The following is a 9014-nucleotide window of genomic DNA, read 5'->3' as shown; positions in this document are numbered from 1 at the left end:
ATATATATATATATATACAGAGAGAGAGAGAGAGAGATGAGAGAGAGAGAGAGAGAGAGAGAGAGAGAGAGAGAGAGTAGAGAGAGAGAGAGAGATACAAAAATCACTGGTTTATTTATATTTTTACACTGATTTTGCTCCTAATTAACTCTGCAACGAGACTTTTTTAACCAAAAATAAAATCTGCATTGTCCACCTCTTGCATCATAATAGCCTTGTTTTCTTTCTAAGAATTAATTATTTTTTCATCTAGTTGTGTGATATATAGGTGAGAGTTAATCAATGCCCCTGTCAAATGATTCTGGCCTAATATCAAAAACAAAATGACCTGCTTACAGGATTAAATTTTTTTCTCCAACTAATGACGCCTAATTGCAATTGTAGTGAGATATGTCGATTATTGCCAATATGATCTTGCAACTCAAACTTCAGAAGTTCAAGCGAAAAACGGCAATGCATTACTATTCTAATCGTAAAAATAATAAATTATTTATTATTTTACGATTCTTCATGCAATTTAATGCATTTTAATGTATTTATCTACGATTACAGTGAAAGTAGACAGATGTTTTGGAAATCTCAATCTCAGTAGGAAAAGAAGAGCATAGGTTAAGAGACGCCACATTTTTATTGCGACGCGTTTCGTTGTTTTTTTATAACAACATTTTCAAGCCTAAAAGAGACATTATAGTATTTTAATGGTAGTTACAAGATTATGTAATTATTGGCTGACAAAGCTGAGTAAAAGTAGCAACAATAAGATAATGGTTAAAATCTTTAAAATAAATTGCACCAGCATACTAAAATCCAAATAAAATTATCAAATCTTTATATCCCCCCCCAACTTTAAAATAAATCCCAAACCGTACTAACAAAAACAGAATGGTGGGAAAGACAGTGATGGAAAGTTTACACTACAAATGAATGACTGAATGATTTATATTAAAAGCAAGGTATAAGATGAATTGTCAGATTAAGATCTGGTTTCCTTAAAAATATTTCTATCGACTCAGAGATTCTCAATAATGACTCTTCTCTTAAAGTACCAAGCACACTAAAATTTTCCAATCTTCTACCTGTATTACATTCCTCTATGTGCTGTAAAATCGGTGATCTGATTGGCTCGGCCAGCAAGCAACCAGTACGAGGAGAAATGCCATAATGTTCGGAAGATCTTGTCCGGACCGACCGTTTTGACTGGCCAATATAGGTGGCGCTACAGGCGTCACACTTGTAAATATAGGTGATGCCAGACAAAAGGTCTGAAGGTAGTTTATCTTTATGGTTTAACAACGCTTGGATAGTATGGTTGTTGGTAAATATTAACTTGGGGTTAATGTGGGGAAAACTATACTTAAACATATTTCTTAGTTCTCTTGTAACGTATTTAGAACAAGGATCACTTATAAACTGGAAATTTAAAATACCATAGTTAGTTTTATCAACCCTGGGTTGGTATTTATTTTTGTTATTTATACTAAGAGAAATATTAGGAACTTTTTGATTTCTTTATACATTATGTTATTGGGGTAGCCATTAATTTTGAAATAGTTTAACAGAAACTTTATTTCTGAGTCAAATGCCTGCCAAGAGCTGCAGAGAGAATATGTTCTATGTATTAAAGTCTTAATGTTATTCATTTTGAAGTTAAAGAATGTAGCACTTTGGAAATTCATTCCAAGACCGGTAAAAGTAGACTTTCTAAAAATGCTAAAATTTAAGAGCGACTTATTGTTTGCGGTAGTTTTTGTAATGCTTGAATCTAAAAAGTTAAGAATATTATTTTCTTCATGTTCCACGGTAACTGAATACATGGGTGTTTTACTATTTAAGTAATCATGGGAACCGCTGTACGTGACTTAAATGCCTGAAAACCAAAAATGTGTCGTCAACATACCTGTGATAAACAATTGGTTTAAACTCAAGGGGACAATCAACATCAAGCCATCGTTTTTTCATGAAAACAAAGAAATATGTTTGGCCATTGGGGCTGAAAGTGGAGATCCCATTGCGAAACCTTCAAATTGTTTGTAGTGCAAATTATTGAATAAAAAGTGATTATCGTTAATGCATAAGTTAAGAAGAGTTTTAAAAGCATTTCTTGAAATATTTCTCACTTGTTCAGTGTTATTATAAATAGAGTTTAAAACTATATTAATCGTTTCCTTGATAGGAACGTTTGTGAAAAGGGAGGTGAAGTCCACGTTGGCATGCTTAGTCCAGTCGCTTTCAGCAATAAGATTCTTCAGCTTGACTTGAAGCTTCCTTTCAAGACGGTTGCAGCACTTTTTCAATTTTCCGTAGCAATAATCCAGCATCCGATTCTTCCAATCGAGAGGAACCGTCTGATTAAAGCCATACCGTCTGCTTATAAGTGAGAACTGGGCAAATATCGAATGCATTATTCGTACATATAAGAGATTTAGACCATCCTATTAACTGGAGTCAAGCAAGAGCCTTAGTCCCATGTAATGACACAGTTAAAAGGAATATCATTGAATCTTGTTTTATCAAGTCAAATGATAGAAATGTTTCTAAAGTTTAAGTCTTGGTTTATTTAAAGTTGATGCTTTCATAATGAAAAAAGTTGTAGATAAATATAAGCAACAAAACTAATATATTCAGTTTTTACATGTTTTTGGACTGTAAAAGATACTTTGTAATTTCGGTTAGGGTCAAATCTGTTTTAGTTTGTGACCGTGTGATATCCGATAATCCTGGATTATCCCTTTTAATTTTTACCCTTTTGACAATTAACCATCTGGTATTCTCGATCTTGTTTTGTAAATGAGACCTTTCTCTCCAATTTTACTTCATTAGCTCCTTGACAATGTCTGAGTAAAGACGAAAGCGCTTGGATTTCTGACTATCATTTTCCTGTGGAATTCGCTTATTTATGAAGTCACGTGCGTCTACTGTGATTTTTTTAAGCACACACACACACATTTATTATATATATATTATATATATATATATATATATACTATATAATATATATATATATATATATATCTATTATATATATATATATATATATATATATATATATATATATATATATGTATATATATGTATACATATATATATATATATAATATATATATTATATATATATATAGAATATATATATATATATATATATATATATATATATATATGATAATATATATATATATATATATATATATATATTATATACGGTGCTTCAGCATTCAATTATAAAAAGTCCAGAAGGAGTCCATGATACTATATTTAAAAGGCCAAGTTATTATATATGAGACGTTTCGCACAACTGTGTGCATCATCAGTCTGTGAATAAAATACAAAGACATATTAAAATCATATAAAGTTAAAAGGAATTCACAATTTTAAAAAATAAAGTCACAAAAAAAAGATTAAAAAGAGCAGTAAATAAAAGAGAGACTACTAAAAAACACCAACCGTCCATGATCAGAGGTGAAGATGGAATGAGTTACAGTTGGCAGAGAGAAGCGACGGCAACTATGCCAGGTACCGAGGTGACGAGGACAAATTACCGTTTAATGAGGGCACCAGTCCTAACTTTTAATATAACGACTCAAGCGTTGTTAGTTGGTCAGGATGTTTTACATAATCAATTATTGTAAAATGTTCTTTTTTAATTTTCAGTCTTGCATATTATTGAGTGGTTTCTGATATGGAAAATTCTGGTGTTTTATCCCCTTGACCTGTACGGAAGCTAAAGCCCAAATGGCTACAATATCTGACCCTCAGCAACCTCCGAGTCGATCCAACGTAAGAGCCCGGACATCCAGGGCATGTGAATTTATAAATAACGTTGGATCTATGAAGGGCTGAAGGCGATCTTTAAAGTTAAAAAACGATCGAATAGTGCAAGGATTACTCGACACAAGCCTGACTTTAAGACACGGAATTTCCTGTTCAATTATACGAGTGAGGTTTAAGATAAATTTTGAATCTGAAAAATACGGAACAGTAGCATAAAATATTTTCTTCGGTACATCAAAAGTAAGTTGTTGATGGATGCAAGAATTTGTTAAGTACCTTGTTGGTAATTTTATGTACTAAATCTTGTGGAAATGATTGGCTTTGAAAAAGTTTGCCAAGAAAGACATTTTCATTGTGAAATATTTGCCATGAGGAAGAATATTTGAGAGCTCTATTAATCAGCGTATAGATGGTGTTGAGTTTAAATGAGTATTGGCAAGAGCTATAAAAGTTATTGGTTAAACCCGTATAAGTTCGTTTTCTGTATTACTGCCGTGGTGAATTCCGAATTATTTCTCGTTACCTTAATATCAAGATATGGAAGGCTGCCCTCGCTCTCTACCTCCATAGTAAAATTAATCTGAGAATGAGCGTTATTAATGAATTCTAAAAACAAGGAGCACTGCCATGAATGTCTAAATAAAGCAAAAGTATCATCCACATATCTTCGATATAAAAATGGTTTAAAATTAGGGTCACAACCGTTTAAAAGTTTTGATTCTAAATCCAGACATAAAAAAGTTAGCAAAAATAGGGCCTAAAGGAGACCCCATAGCAACTCCAATCGACCTGCGAGTAGAGTTGTTTATTAAAAAATGAACATCGAATCTTGCCACAGCAAGATCGAGAAACTGTTTAAAAGTCAAAACCGGTCAAAACCATGAAATGTTGTATCATCATCAATAAAAATTTTTGTCAAGTATAATATTAATAGTATCATTTAGTGGAACATTTGTAAAGAGGGACTCAACGTCGAAGCTGACCATGTAATAGTCCCCATCTTGCTTAGTGATTAATTGCTGGAATTCATAGCCGTTTCTTAAGGAATACTCATTGTTACTTAATTCAGACAGTAATCCAGCTAAAAATTTAGAGATAGAGAAATAGGGGCTATTATATGCAGCCATAATTGGTCTAAGTGGGCAAGTCAGGCTTATGTATTTTTGGTTGTCCATATAGTATGCTAAATGACGAACCAGTAACAAACAGTTGTTGATAGGTAGCTTCATTTATAATGTTGTCATTTTTAATTTTCTAAGAAATCTGTTGATCTTATCTTCCCTCTTATATATATCAAGAAATGTTGGTTCACCATGAGACTTAAACTTTCGTACAGTCAGATAAGATATTTCCATTTTCCTGACATAATCATTTTTGTTCAAAAATAAAAACAACTCCCTTTGCCTTTATCAGGTTTACATAATAACAAATTCTCTCTCTTTAAGTTTCAACAGTAATTTCAAATCATTTGGTCTAAAAAATGGTGTCCAGTTAGTTTAAGATTGGTAAGTTTTATGAGTTAGGTTGGAAATTTTCTGTTGAGGATTGCCTATATTTGATTAAAATCTAACTTCATCAGTCCTTTGGAATAACATCTCAAAAGGTAAGAAAAATCTGGCATAGTTGGGTCTAAAAGACGGAAGGCAGAAATCCAACCCAAAAGAAAGTAAAAACTCTTCTCTCTTGATAAAACATAGTCAGAGTAGTTAAAATACACTTGTTTCTTAGCTGGAATTCAGGAATAAAAACACACAAGGTTCAACAATTTTCTTTGATGTCTACTAAAAATATCAGAAATATATTATTAATAAAATTACAAAACAATTCTTTGGTATAGACCGTTTACTATACCAAAGAATGTTTGTAATTTTATTAATAATTATATTTCTGATATTTTTAGTAGACATCAAAGAAAATTGTTGAACCTTGGTGTTGTTATTCCTGAATTCCAGCTAAGAAACAAGTGTATTTTTAACTACTCTGACTAGTTTTATCAAAGAGAGAAGAGTTTTTACTTTCTTTTGGGTTGGATTTCTGCCTTCCGTCTTTTAGACCCAACTATGCCAGAATTTTTCTTACCTTTTGAGATGTTATTCCAAAGACTGATGAAGTTAGATTTTAATCAAAATATAGGCAATCTTCAACAGAAAATTTCCAACCTAACTCATAAAACTTTACCAATCTTAAAACTAACTGGACACCATTTTTTAGACCAAATGATTTGAAATTACTGTTGAAACTTAAAGAGAGAAGATATTGTTATATGTAAACCTGATAAAGGCAAGGAGTTGTTATTTTGAACAAAATGATTATGTCCAGGAAAATGGAAAATATCTTATCTGACTGTACGAAGTTTAAGTCTCATGGTGAACCAACATTTCTTGTATATATAAGAGAGAAGATAAGATCAACAGATTTCTTAGAAAAATTAAAAAATGACAACATTATAAATGAAACTATCTATCAACAACTGTTTGTTACTGGTTCGTCATTTAGCATACTATATGGAACCAAAAATACATAAGCCTGACTTGCCACTTAGACCAATTATGGCTGCATATAATAGCCCCTCTTTCTCTATCTCTAAATTTTTAACTGGATTACTGTCTGAATTAAGGAACAATGAGTATTCCTAAAGAAACGGCTATGAATTCCAGCAATTAATCACTAAGCAAGATGGGGACTATTACATGGTCAGCTTCGACGTTGAGTCCCTCTTTACACAAATGTTCCACTAAATGATACTATTAATATTATACTTGACAAAATTTTTATTGATGATGATACAACATTTCATGGTTTTGACCGGTTGACTTTTAAACAGTTTCTCGATCTTGCTGTGCAAGATTCGATGTCATTTTTAATAAACAACTCTACTCGCAGGTCGATGGAGTTGCTATGGGGTCTCCTTTAGGCCCTATTTTTGCTAACTTTTTATGTCTGATTTAGAATCAAAACTTTTAAACGGTTGTGACCCTAATTTTAAACCATTTTTTATATCGAAGATATGTGGATGATACTTTTGCTTTATTTAGACATTCATGGCAGTGCTCCTTGTTTTTAGAATTCATTAAGAACGCTCATTCTCAGATTAATTTTACTATGGAGGTAAGAGGAGCGAGGGTAGCCTCCATATTCTTGATATTCCCAAGCGTGGATAACGAGACAATAACCTTCGGAATTCACCACGGCAGTATACAGAAAACGAACTTATACGGGTTTAACCAATAAAACTTTTATAGCTCTTGCCAATAACTCATTTAAACTCAACACCATCTATACGCTGATTAATAGAGCTCTCAAATATTCTTCCTCATGGCAAATATTTCACAATGAAATGTCTTCTTGGCAAACTTTTTCCAAAGCCCAATTCATTTCCACAAGATTTAGTACATAAAATTACCAACAAGGTACTTAACAAAAAATTCTTTGCCATCCATCAACAACTACGTTTTGATGTACCGAGAAAATATTTTATGCTACTGTTCCGTATTTTTCAGATTCCAAAATTTATCTTAAACCTCACTCGTATAATTGAACAGGAAATTCCGTGTCTTAAAGTCAGGCTTGTGTCGAGTAATCCTTGCACTATTCGATCGTTTTTAACTTTAAAGATCGCCTTCAGCCCTTCATGAGATCCAACGTTATTTATAAATTCACATGCCCTGGATGTCCGGGCTCTTACGTTGGATCGACTCGGAGGTTGCTGAGGGTCAGATATTGTAGCCATTTGGGCTTTAGCTTCCGTACAGGTCAAGGGATAAAAACAACCAGAAATTTTCCAATATCAGAAACCATCAAGAATATGCAAGACTGAAATTACAAATTAAAAAAGAACAATTTTACAATAATTGATTATGTAAAAACATCCTGACCAACTAACAACGCTTGAGTCGTTATATATTAAAAGACTGGTGCCCTCATTAAACGGTAATTTGTCCTCGTCACCTCTGTACCTGGCATAGTTGTCGTCGCTTCTCTCTGCCAACTGTAACTCATTCCATCTTCACCTCGATCATGGACGGTTGGTGTTTTTAGTAGTCTCTCTTTTTATTTACTGCTCTTTTTAATCTTTTTTTTTTACTTTATTTTTTAAAATTGTGAATTCCTTTTAACTTTATATGATTTTAATATGTCTTTGTATTTAATTCACAGACTGATGATGCACACAGTTGTGCGAAACGTCTCATATATAATAAACTTGGCATTTTAAATATGTATCATGACTCCTTCTGGACTTTATATATATATATATATATATATATATATATATATATATATATATATATATATATATATATATACTACATATATATATACACATATATATACATATAAATATATAAAATATGTATATTATATATATACACACATATATACACACATATATATATATATATTGTATGTATATAATATATATATATATATATATATATATATATATATATATATATATATGTAGTATATATAGATATATATATATATATATATATATATATATATATATATAATATATATATATATATATATGTGTGTGTGTGTGTGTGTGTGTGTGTGTGTGTGTGTGTGTGTATTTAATTTTTATCACATCACCATGATTTATATCCAAGCATTTAAGCAACAAATGTCATTTAGTGTCCAATTCTCTCCACCTCGGAAATAATATGACTACAGAAATATACACTGAGACAAGCGAATGACAAACAGAACGGAGGAATAGCACCATAAACCAATGCACGGACAGTCCATGAGGTAGTAATGGCTGCAGAAGGGAAACCTTAAGAAGGAACACAGAAGGAATATTAACAGTGGCGCAAGTTTAGCCCCAAAGAACCAGATATGTTCAAAGAACTATAGATGGAAATAACATCTCACCCATATGCAGGAAGTGAAATATGAAAAAGAAGACCATAAACCACATAGCAAGCGAATGTCTGACACTTGCACAGAACCAGTACAAAAAAAAGGCATTATTCAGTAGCAAAAGCCCTCCACTGGAACCTGTGCAAGAAACACCAGCTAGCTTGCAGTATAAATGGTATGAATACCAACCTGAAAGCGTGACAGAAAACGAACAGGCAAAGATCCTCTGGGACTATGGTATCAGAACAGATAGGGATATACGTGCGAATTGACCATCGACATGACGTTGATTGACAAAATCAAGAAAAAAGTATCATTGACTGATGTCGGAATACCATAGGACACCACAGTAGATGAGAAAGAGAGAGAAAAAATGGATAGGT

This window comes from Macrobrachium nipponense, chromosome 31 (assembly GCF_015104395.2).
Source record: "Macrobrachium nipponense isolate FS-2020 chromosome 31, ASM1510439v2, whole genome shotgun sequence".
Lineage (NCBI taxonomy): Eukaryota > Metazoa > Arthropoda > Malacostraca > Decapoda > Palaemonidae > Macrobrachium > Macrobrachium nipponense.
This window is presented reverse-complemented; position numbering follows the sequence as displayed.